The following is a 10,571-nucleotide window of genomic DNA, read 5'->3' as shown; positions in this document are numbered from 1 at the left end:
TGTTTAGGGCCCCAGAGCAGGGAGTGTCTGCTTGTCTCTTGGGATCCCAGGCAAGTTACGGGGCTCCGAGCTTCCCCTTGGCTCAGGGTGATTAACCAGATAATGGGGGTGGGGGGTGGCAGCTACCTACACTGCAGGGCTGTTGTGAGTGCACAGCCTTGACAGGGAAGGATATTTGCCAGGATCAATTGCCCAGGGTGGGGAATTGGCTCCTGGGAAGGTGAAGGGCGGGGGGAGGACCCACATCAGTCATCACAACGCCTGTCTAATATTTAAGGGGAGGGAATTCCACAGGGTAGGTGCCACCACACTAAAGGTCCACTTCCTATGTTGTGCAGAATGGACCTCCTGATAAGATGGTGTTATTATTATTATTAATATTAATAATAAAAGGTTACAACACTTTAAAAATCAATTTGAAAATAACAAAACAAATTAGTTATGTCTGTTATCTTTAATATCTCTTTTAATCTCTGTTTTTAAATCAATATTTTGATTATATTTCTTTCTTTCTTTATTAAATATATATCCCACCTCAAAAGAGCCAGGCTGTTGCTGGGTCAGGCCAAAGGGGACCCACCCTGTTTTCACAGCGGCCAAGCAGATGACCCAGCCGGAAGCTCACAAGCGGGGCAGCCCTTCCTCCCACAAGAGCCAGGGCAGAAGCGATAAAACAAACCATCGGAAAACATGATCATTTGGAGATATAAAGAGTGAGACAATCTTTTAGGTATCTTTTCAGATATATTAAATAGTTTTAAGTAAACCATTTATTCTTTTATTAACTGGTATATAAGCCTTGTTAGATAAAATAAATCCTGCTGTGTAGTCTAGTGATCTTAGTTCCACATTGCACATGGGGGGGGGGTTCTATGTTTAGCGTTTAGGTCTGCGTTTGGTGAGAGTGGGGCGTACACAATGACTCTCATTAAGACCTTCAGCTCAACTTCAAGACTCCAGCTCAACCCTTCATTGGTTGCAACTCAACTAATAAACAAACCAACCCTTTCTGGTTTTACATGCTGTGTTAAGGGCTCCATCTTCAGTCAAGTACCAAAAAGCAGCCGGGGAATTGCAGCCACTAAGTCTGATTAAAAATAGCTAAACCCATTGCAGTGGAAGGTGGAACCTCGCTCATTTTCTGTACTCTTTGGGGTTTCCAGCAAAAGATCCCGGAGACCTCCACACTCCTCCTGTCCTTGGTGGCCAGGTTTCTGCCCCCCTCTTCAACTGCTGAGAAAGAGGGGGGTTACAACAACCCTGCAATGTAGCCCAGTGTTCTTGTAGCCCTTCATTGCTGTTGGAAGTGATGGTGTGAGGCTAAGGGGGTGGGCTATAAGGTAGAGAATGGCCAGTATCCTTACAGCCACATGTTGCTCAGAGGAGAAGTATGGATCTTGCTGAGAATGACTTACAATACCCCTGCAATGTGGTCTAGTGCCCTTATTAGTCCCACATTGCTCCTGGGACAGTGGTGTGAGGCTGAAAGGGAGTGGGGTTTACAACAACCCTACAATGTAGTCAAGTGTTTGTAAAGCCTCACATTGTTGATGGGAGGGGCTGATGCTGAGAGAGAATAGCTTACGATGACCCTGCAATGTAGTCCAGTGCCCTTATAGCCCCCTGTTGCAGATGGGTAGGGAGAGATGATATAATGGCTTACAACGACCCTGCAATGCAGTCCAGTGTTCTTATTGCCACACATTACTGATGGGAGCAGTGCAGCTGATGCTGAAAGAGAATGACCTGTGGCTAGCAACCCTGCAGTGTAGCCCAGGATGCTTTTTAGATCCACTTTCCTATGGGAGGATGTTTTTTGGGGTTGGGGGGCAGGTTGGACACCAGCAAGAGATCCCTGGGATTGGAGTTGCTTGTGATTGACAGGGTCTACCTCTTGGAGGAGGGCCTTTCAAGTCAGCCAGTAGCCCCCTAAAATGGCAGTTGGAAAATGGCAGTTTCGAGAGGGACGAGAGCAAGCAAGTGAAGGAGGGCAGAGGAACAGGGGTGTAGTTGTCCAGGGTCTTGGGGGTGTGTGTCTTAGACCCTTTACTTTTTTGGGAACAGGGTTCCAACAGGGTCCTTATGTCTCCAGCATCCTGTGAGCCAATCAGCATGAAAGGGGAACATTTTAGCCACTGAGAAGTATCTTCTAACATGCTTCCTTGACCTTTCCTGCTGGTTGGAGCCAAGCAGAGTGAAAGGAGGGGAGTCAGCTAATGAGAAGACTCTTCTCAGTAAGCGAACACCCTCCTCTTTCATGCTTACAGACTCCAGGGGATGACTGTTGTTGTGGGAGAAGGCATGAACAAGGGTCTCATTCTCAACCCCGCAGCAGAACAGGGGGAGGGGCCTGGCTGTGGCTACCATGGAGGGCTGACCACTGCGCTGTTGCAGAGGAATGCAAGGCGCCTTGGCCATTTCCAGCCCCAGGAATTGCTCAAAAGTTGGTATCAACAACAAGTGGGGGGATTATTGGTTAGCATCTCCAGCAAGCACCGAGAGGTCCTTTGACCACCATTCCCAGAGGAATCAGTGGGTCAGGCTTTGGGGTGTGACGAGACCCTTTGATGTTCTGACTTCTTCCATGTCACCTCAAGCAGCCCCTCCTCGCCGGGGAAGGCATGATGGGGGCACCCGGGAAGCCCAGCGAAAGGGCTGGCAAATCCTCCCTCAGCCTGACCTCCCCTGCGAGGGCTTGCAGGGTCCCTGCAGCTTTTGCATTTCTGCTTTTCGTTTGCACCTTTTTTCTCCGTTCCACGCTCTGGGCCGAGAGGCACATTAAGGGGGGATGTAGAAAGCCCCCCCCAAATTTGAAGGTGAGGGAACAAAGGCTTTGCCTGCCTTCCCTAAGTAGCCATTTTCTCTCTTCAGCTCCGTGAGAGCGAAATTTTAGGTTTAGGCGGCTCTTCTCAACCTAGGATAATATTCTGAAAGGACATTTTAAAAAATCCTCCCTTGAAAAGAAGCCGTCTTCTCCCCCACTTGCCCCCTAGTTCGTGCACAGATCTGCTTAAAGCACAAATGGGCATTGCAAGGTGGGGGTGGGGGTTTGTAGCCGACTAAGTCCTACTCAGAATAGACCCACTGAAATGAATGTTGGTTGTGGCCATTAATTTCAGTGGGTCTACTCTGAGTAGCATACAACCCATTGAGCAACCCCCTCCCCCCAAAAAAAACCCCCACAGAATTGTATGGCTTGTATTCTGAGCTATTACTCTTCCCCCCCCCCTGATTTTATATTCTGCTTTATGGTCTTAACATTTTATAAGTCTCGGGCAGAGCAACCCTACAGTGAGGAAGCCGGCGGAAGTTCAGCCGGTGTAAAGAACGCCAGACCCTAACCCCGTTTAGGAGCTCCTGGGCTGGGAGAGCGCTGCTGCTGCTGCTGCCGGCTGAGCAGGACGCAGTTGAGCACAGGGGAGAGTTGTGAAGCCCCCTTGACTTGTCGGCTGTGTGAGGCGAGAGGCTGCCAAGAGATCACCAGGAGAGGGGTGGAGAGAGAGCCCCCAAGGGACCGCAGCAAGGGCCGCCCGGACGGCCAATCAGCATGCTCCTCCACCACACACTCCAATCGCACAGCCACGTGCAAACAAAGCATGTAAACAAACCCACGTGGCCACGAGCAACCCACCCCATGCCCTGCAGCACCCGGATCACACACACAGGCCGCCAGCCCCTGAAGAAGACGTGGCACACAGGGGGATATGCAAAAGGACAGTTTATCTCTGGGGCCACCCGCTTGTTGCTGTTATGTGCCTCCAAATCGACTACGACTTATGGTGACTCTAAGAATCAATGACCTCCAAGAGAATCTGTCGTGAACCACCCTGTTCAGATCTTGTAAGTTCAGGTCTATGGCTTCCTTTATGGAATCAATCCATCTCTTGTTTGGCCTTCCTCTTCTTCTACCCCCTTCTGTTTTTCCCAGCATTATTGTCTTTTCTAGTGAATCATGTCTTCGCATGATGTGTCCAAAGTATGATAACCTCAGTTTCATCATTTTAGCTTCTAGTGATATTTCTGGTTTAATTTGTTCTAACACCCAATTATTTGTCTTTTCCATGGTATGCGCAAAGCTCTCCTCCAACACCACATTTCAAATGAGTTCATCTTGTCTGCTTTTTTCACTGTCCAACTTTCCCATCCATAGAGATCAGAAATATTATGGTCTGAATGATCCTGACTTTAGTGTTCAGTATACATCTTTGCATTTGAGGACCTTTTCTAGTTCTCTCACAGCTGCCCTCCCAACAAAGGTTGGGATTAGACTACAGCCTTTCATGCCTCTGACTCCAGACTACCTCCTCCAGGCTCTACCACCTAATGAGACCTTCTAAGTCTTCAAGGGCCTATCTTGTGGCCTGAATATGGACACACCTGCCCCATTCCATAGCCTCCCTCCTGGTGTGCTCCCTGAGATGTCATACTGGTGATGAGCTGTTGGAGGCATCTAGTTCTTCAGGCTCAGGGGAGGTGCCCATGAGGGTCTGGGCTCTAGCCCTATAGGTCATGGTAGTTGGTCTGGGGAGTTCCTCTGGGGGCTCCTGCCCAACAGACTTAGGTGTACTGATTTTCCTATGTTCAGCAGTCAGCTCTGAGCCCTAAGTATGACCAAGCTCCCCATCTGGCACCCCTGCAGCCTCTGACTCCATGTCCAGCTCACTGCTACATTCAGGGGTCATGACACATTCATAGTAAGCACAATCCTCCATTAGTATTATCTTAAAGCCAGGCAGGTTCCCTCAGACTTTAGCTAGTTACTAACCAATCTTGCAACAAAATCCTTGCAGTAACTTTTATCAGGGGGCTAACCACCTGTGCTTGGCGTTCCACCTTCTGGTGCCCATGGAACAAAAGCCCTGTCCACTCCACTGGATGCGGAGAAAGCAACTAACAGAGTTCAGTGGGAGGTTTTCACCCCAGCAGTGATAAAAAGATGTATTTTCCCAACAGCAATCTAGACCAGGTCAATGCCATATATAAATAACCAGTTTGACATGTCAGTATGGTACATTTGGCTTCGTTCCCTGTCTGCAGAGATACCCAATAGGGAGCCTTCTCTTTCACCTTTATTATGCAACTTCACCTTTCAGCTTCTGACCTACCCCATCAGGCAGTCACAGGAGATATGTGGGATTAAAATGGGTAAATAAGAGGAAATATTTCATAGTTGCTCACCCTATGGAAGGAAGATATGAACACAGTTAAAATTAAAATATTAAAATTAATATCACAAGATAGGTATATCTCCTGAGAGGCTCACACTAGTGCTGTAGCACTGTAACAAAATAGACAGACTACTAAGAACGTTTTCCTGGGGTAGGGGGTATGGATGTGCAGTTTGTGCAGTAAGCTGCAACTCTGGAAGACATGGATGGGGCCTCTTTGGAGTAATCTTTCAAAAAGGTCTCTTCCTGCTCCACTGTCCTACCCAAACTTCTCAAAGGGGACACTTCTCTTGGCTTACTGATGGCCTCAAACCTCTCATTAGGTTCTCTTTCGTAGGCCCCTGACCTCTTTGGACAAACCTCTCAAAACATTATCTTCTTCTGACACATTTGAGGAGGGGACTTCTCACACGGGAGGGAGGGGGAATTCAGATAAATGTGGAGATGCAAAATAGCTCCCACAAATTATACTCCAAATGGAGGCTTTCTGGAATTTGTATTGATCCAGTTTTTGTTTTTGGAAGACTTTTAAGAGGTGGGTGTGTTTCAACCTTATATCCCTATAGATCTGTAATTCCATCATCACCACTACCACCCCCATCATTATGATTTTCTGTAATTTATTCATCTTTATTGTCTTTGGAAATACAATATTCTCTGTAATAGGGACTGGGCTCCCACTGGGAGGTAGGGCAGGGTATAAATGAATGAATGAATGGTAAACATGAGAGAGGGGCAATAGACGTAGCTACAGACTATCCATCTGACCAGATGAGGCAATGCCCAGTCACCCGGGGACCTAAACATCTGGTGCTATCTGGGCTTGCTTGCTAGGTAGCACACTTCCAGGGGAGAAATGTACAGTTACCACAATAAAAACACGGAACCTTCAGAGAGCAGAACTATGAGTTCTCCTGTGCAGTTGCCACAGAAACTTTGAAAAGCAACAGTTGGAAGAGCCACAGGAGTATCAGCTACACATAGAAGGGCTGGGCTTCGGAGTGGTCATTTCATGTCAGTGGCAATTATTACATCACCAGTGATGTTTCTTCTGTGAGGTGCTATCCTTCCCTGGCCCATTAGTCAGGACCATTGGGCATGGAGGAGGAAAGCAGGCAGGCTTGAAAGGATAATCTGCTCAGGAAAAAGAGATTGTTGCAGAAAGAGTATGGATCTCTCTTTTCAGGGAATGGATGGATTTTCTTCTCCTGATCCAGTAACCTTCCGACCATCGACCAGGGGGAGGTCATTTGCTTCCATGCCTGCTGGCTCTCTTAAACCACACACTGGGATGGGGATCTCTTCTTTTATTTCCTGGCCCACTGTCTCCCTTCACCTTAACTCTGTTGTATGTGTGAGTGTGGTTGTTGTTGTTTTTATGCCCTGGCCTGGTGCCTCCTTCACTGCAACTCTGGGAGTGGTGTTATATTTGGTATCTCCTCTTCCTTCGAGGCCTGCTGGCCATGTTCAGCCCAACCCTAAGAGTCATCCCTTCTCTTACTTCCTGGCCAACGGGCCTCCTTTACCCTCACCCTCGGGGAGGTCTCTTCTCTTAATTCTTGGGCTCCTTCTATCTGATCCCCTGGTGGTTCTCTTCTCATACTTCCTTGCCCGCTGGCCTCCTTTACCCCCACCCTTGGGGAAGGCTCATCTCTTGCTTCCTGGCCCGCTGGCCTCCTTTACCCCCACCCTCGGGGAAGGCTCTTCTCTTGCTTCCTGGCCCGCTGGCCTCCTTCACCCCCACCCTTGGGAAGGCTGTTCTCTTGCTTCCTGGCCCATTGGCCTCCTTTACCCGAACCTCGGGGCTGTCTCTTCTCTTACCTTCTGACCCACTGGCCTTCTTTACCCCAACCTCGGGGCTGTCTCTTCTCTTACCTGACCCACTGGCCTTCTTTACCCTAACCTTGGGGAGGTCTCTTCTCTTACTTCCTGGCCCGCTGGCCTCCTTTACCCCAATCCTCCTTAGAGGTCTATTCTTTTAATGCATGCTGGCTGCTCTCCTCTTCCCCTTGTCTCTTAATTTCAACTCCACTGGCCTCCTTTCCTGACTCCCTGAGGTCTCTTCTCTTAGGGGATGGCATGACTCTTACAGTTGGGCCAGCAGGCCTCGAAGGAAGAGGAGATACCATCCCCAGAGTTACAGTTAACGAGGCACCCGGCCAGCGCATCAAACCACACGCACACATACAACAGAGTTTAGGTGAAAGAAGGCAGTGGGCCAGGAAATAAAAGAAGAGATCCCCATCCCAGTGTGCAGTTAAAGGAATGGCATGGAAGCAAATGACCTCCCCAAGTGTGGGGTCAAAGTGGAGAAAGAAATGAGGTGCCAGGAGTCATATCTTGAGAAAAATGCCATGCGTGCCAGCATAAAAGGTTTCCTTGGGCAGCAACAAAAGAGGTGACGGTACTCTGCACTGGTAAGTACCATGTCAAAAAAAAGCACTGTAGGAATGACAATATATTAATCCCACATATCTCCTTCCTGGCCTACTGGCCTACTTCATCCCCACCTTTGGGTAAGTCTCTTCTCTTGCTTCCAGGCCCACTTGCCTCCTTTCACCCATACCTTTGTGTCTCTTCTCTTACCTTGAGGCCCAATGGCCTCCTTTACCCCTACTGTGGGCTCTCTTCTCTTCTTCTGGTCTCCTTCTCCCTATCCTGGGGTTGCTTATCGTGCTTCCAGGCACTCCGGCCTCCTTCATTCTGCCCTGTGGTCTCTTCCTCTACTTGCTATCTCTGTTCCATAGAATAAGGTCTCACACCAATGTCCTCTACAATAGATTCCAAAGAACAGCCATGGATTCTGCAGCAGTGAAGACATCTCTGTCAGAGTCTGGGAATTCCATTGATATTGTGAGAGAGTCCATTTGAAGCTTGTTTGCTGAATTACCTTTGGAATCTCACCTTCCCTGAAACAAATCAAAGGTGATCCTGCATTGCGTGGCATCGGAAACCTGTGATATCATTATCGCACATGCCAATGAACAACATGTATTCACCAGTCATCTTTCAAGTTCATCACTGATACAGGGGACTTTGATTCCAACACACAGCCAAAGATTTCCACAGCAGGCACTTAATGCTGGAGAAAGATTGGTTGAAGACAGAGCTCTTCATCCTACACCAGACAACAGAATTGTACAAATGTAGGGATGTTTCCATGCTCCTATACCTTCTTTTGGAGAACAATCTGGAGCCAGCATTGGAGCAAACGTTACTCAGAATCCTCATGACTATACCTATGACAGCAGCAGAAGCAGAGTGAATGTCCTCAGCTCTGAAGAGGATGAAGACATTCCCGAGGAACGCTATTTCAGATGACAGCCTTGGCAATGCTGTCAGTTGAGAAATGACTGAGCAAACTTTGTATACAATATGACATTATGAGAAATCTTCTGAAGAATTGGAGGATAGGGGTGGCTGTAAGGGGTGGTGGAGGCCACAAACCAATAAATAAATAGCCAAGTGCGACAGCATGGAAACGTTCTGAACCAATGCTCCAAATAATGGAAAACTTGGAGGAAAGGGTTGGCTGTAAGGGGAGGTGGAGGCCACACACAGTTTCTCCCAGCAGAGAAGCAGCTGTGACAGCAGGGACCCCTTCTGAACCAAGGCAAGACTCTTTAAGTAACCTTGAAAAGAAATGCTAAACAACTGTACTATTGCACTACTTAAGTGTTTACTGTTTCTTGAGAAGGGAGGAGGATAGAGAGAGAACCAGAAGAGGTAGAAACCACACACACTTTCTCCTCAAATATCTCCTCAAAAAATGTTAATAAAAATAACCCAGATTCAATTAACATTAAAAGGAAAAAAATGTATTGATAAATACTTTTTGACTCCTTTGCCTTTTTCATTATATGATCTGTACAAAGTCTGGGTTTATTTATTTATTTATTGCATTTATATACTGCCTCATAGCTGAAGCTCTCTGGGTGGTTTACAGTTAAAAACATTAAAAATAAGTATACAAATTTAAAACCATACCAAATTAAAACCCATAAAAACCGATAGGCAAGTTAAAAACGTGCTATTTAAATGCTGTTAAAATGCCTGGGAGAAGAGAGCAGTCTTAACCTGGAGCCAACACTGGTATCTTTTTGGTGCCAGGAGCACCTCGTCAAAAAGATCATTCCATAATTTGGGGGCCACCACTGAGAAGGCCCTCTGCCTTGTTGCCAGACTCCCAGCTTCCCTCAGAGTAGGCACCCGGAGGAGGACATTTGATGTTGAGCGTAGTGTATGGGTGGGTTTGTGTCGGGAGAGGCGTTCCATCAGGTATTGTGGTCCCAAGCCGAATAAGGCTTTATAGGTTTAAAACCAGCACCTTGAATTGGGCTCGGAAACATACAGGCAGCCAATGCAAGTGGGCCAGAATCGGTTTTATATGTTCCAACTGTCTGGTCCCTGTTGCCAATCTGGCCACTGCATTTTGCACAAGCTGCAGTTTCCGAACTGTCTTCAAAGGCAGCCCCACATAAAGCGCATTGCAGTAATCTAACTTGGAGGTTACCAGAGCATGGACAACTGAAGGCAGGTTATCCCTGTCCAGATAGGGGCGTAGCTGGGTCACCAACCGGAGTTGGTAGAAGGCACCATTCTCCCAATGAAGGAATATAGAAAGCACCTCCCCCAAGAATTAGCATTTGCACCTGTACTTTTAAACTTGTTCATAAACCACCTGGAGTTTGGAGGCAAGCAGTGAAGTTTCTTTCTTTGCTGGTGACAGCAAATTGGTCAAGGCGTTTAAAACAAAATTGGAATGCGAAAAGTCACAAAAGGATTCTTCACCAAACTGGGTGAATGGGAAGTAAAATAGAAAAGGCAATTCAGTGTAAGCAAGTGTAAAATGATGTATGCATTTTGAGCCAGTGAAGGGCCGAGTGGGGAGTGGAACTCAGAAAGTGCCCCAAGTTCAACCCCAGCAGCTCCAGCTACCTCTGTGAAGAGTCAACCTGACCAGCCAGTTGTTTCCCAGCCTGACGCTTTCCTTCTCTCTGCAGCTACATTGCCAGCAGGCAGTCCTCCTCCCTCGGAGGGGGGAGACAGGACAGTGATGGAGGCTACGCCTTCGCCTCAAGCCAGGAGATTAATGCGGTGGGAGGTGGAGTCTTTGCCTGCTCTCCCAACAGTGACAGTTGGCAAACGCAAGCAAGGTGCCCGCCCAGTCTTACTTAAGCCAAGGGGGGGGAGTAGTGGCTGAGTCAACATTTTAGTGCTGCAAAGTTGTGCCTAGATAGACCTAGAGAGATGCTGAGGTCATGGAGTGCACTGAATTAAAACTGTCTCTTACTTAAATTAATTAAAAATCCGCTATTCCTTTTTTTAACTTTTAAACTGCAGATGAAGGTCAGAGTATGAGGCAAGGTCAGTAATAGGATTACAGGTACTCTGTGAATAGGG

General features: G+C 47.6%; 1 long non-coding RNA gene across 1 annotated transcript; it reads right to left on the bottom strand.

The window, feature by feature from the left end:
* Nucleotides 1–4,924: 4,924 nt before the first annotated feature.
* LOC133365431 (uncharacterized) lies at nucleotides 4,925–10,225 on the bottom strand. The gene is made up of 3 exons (XR_009758247.1): nucleotides 10,107–10,225; nucleotides 7,755–8,077; nucleotides 4,925–5,179 (listed from the first exon to the last, which is right to left on the bottom strand). It is a non-coding gene; the product is annotated as an uncharacterized LOC133365431 (long non-coding RNA).
* Nucleotides 10,226–10,571: the final 346 nt, after the last annotated feature.

Source organism: Rhineura floridana, chromosome 1 (genome assembly GCF_030035675.1).
Source record: "Rhineura floridana isolate rRhiFlo1 chromosome 1, rRhiFlo1.hap2, whole genome shotgun sequence".
NCBI classification, from domain to species: domain Eukaryota; kingdom Metazoa; phylum Chordata; class Lepidosauria; order Squamata; family Rhineuridae; genus Rhineura; species Rhineura floridana.
Note: the sequence above shows the minus strand (reverse complement) of the source record. Positions and strands in the feature narration are given on the sequence as shown.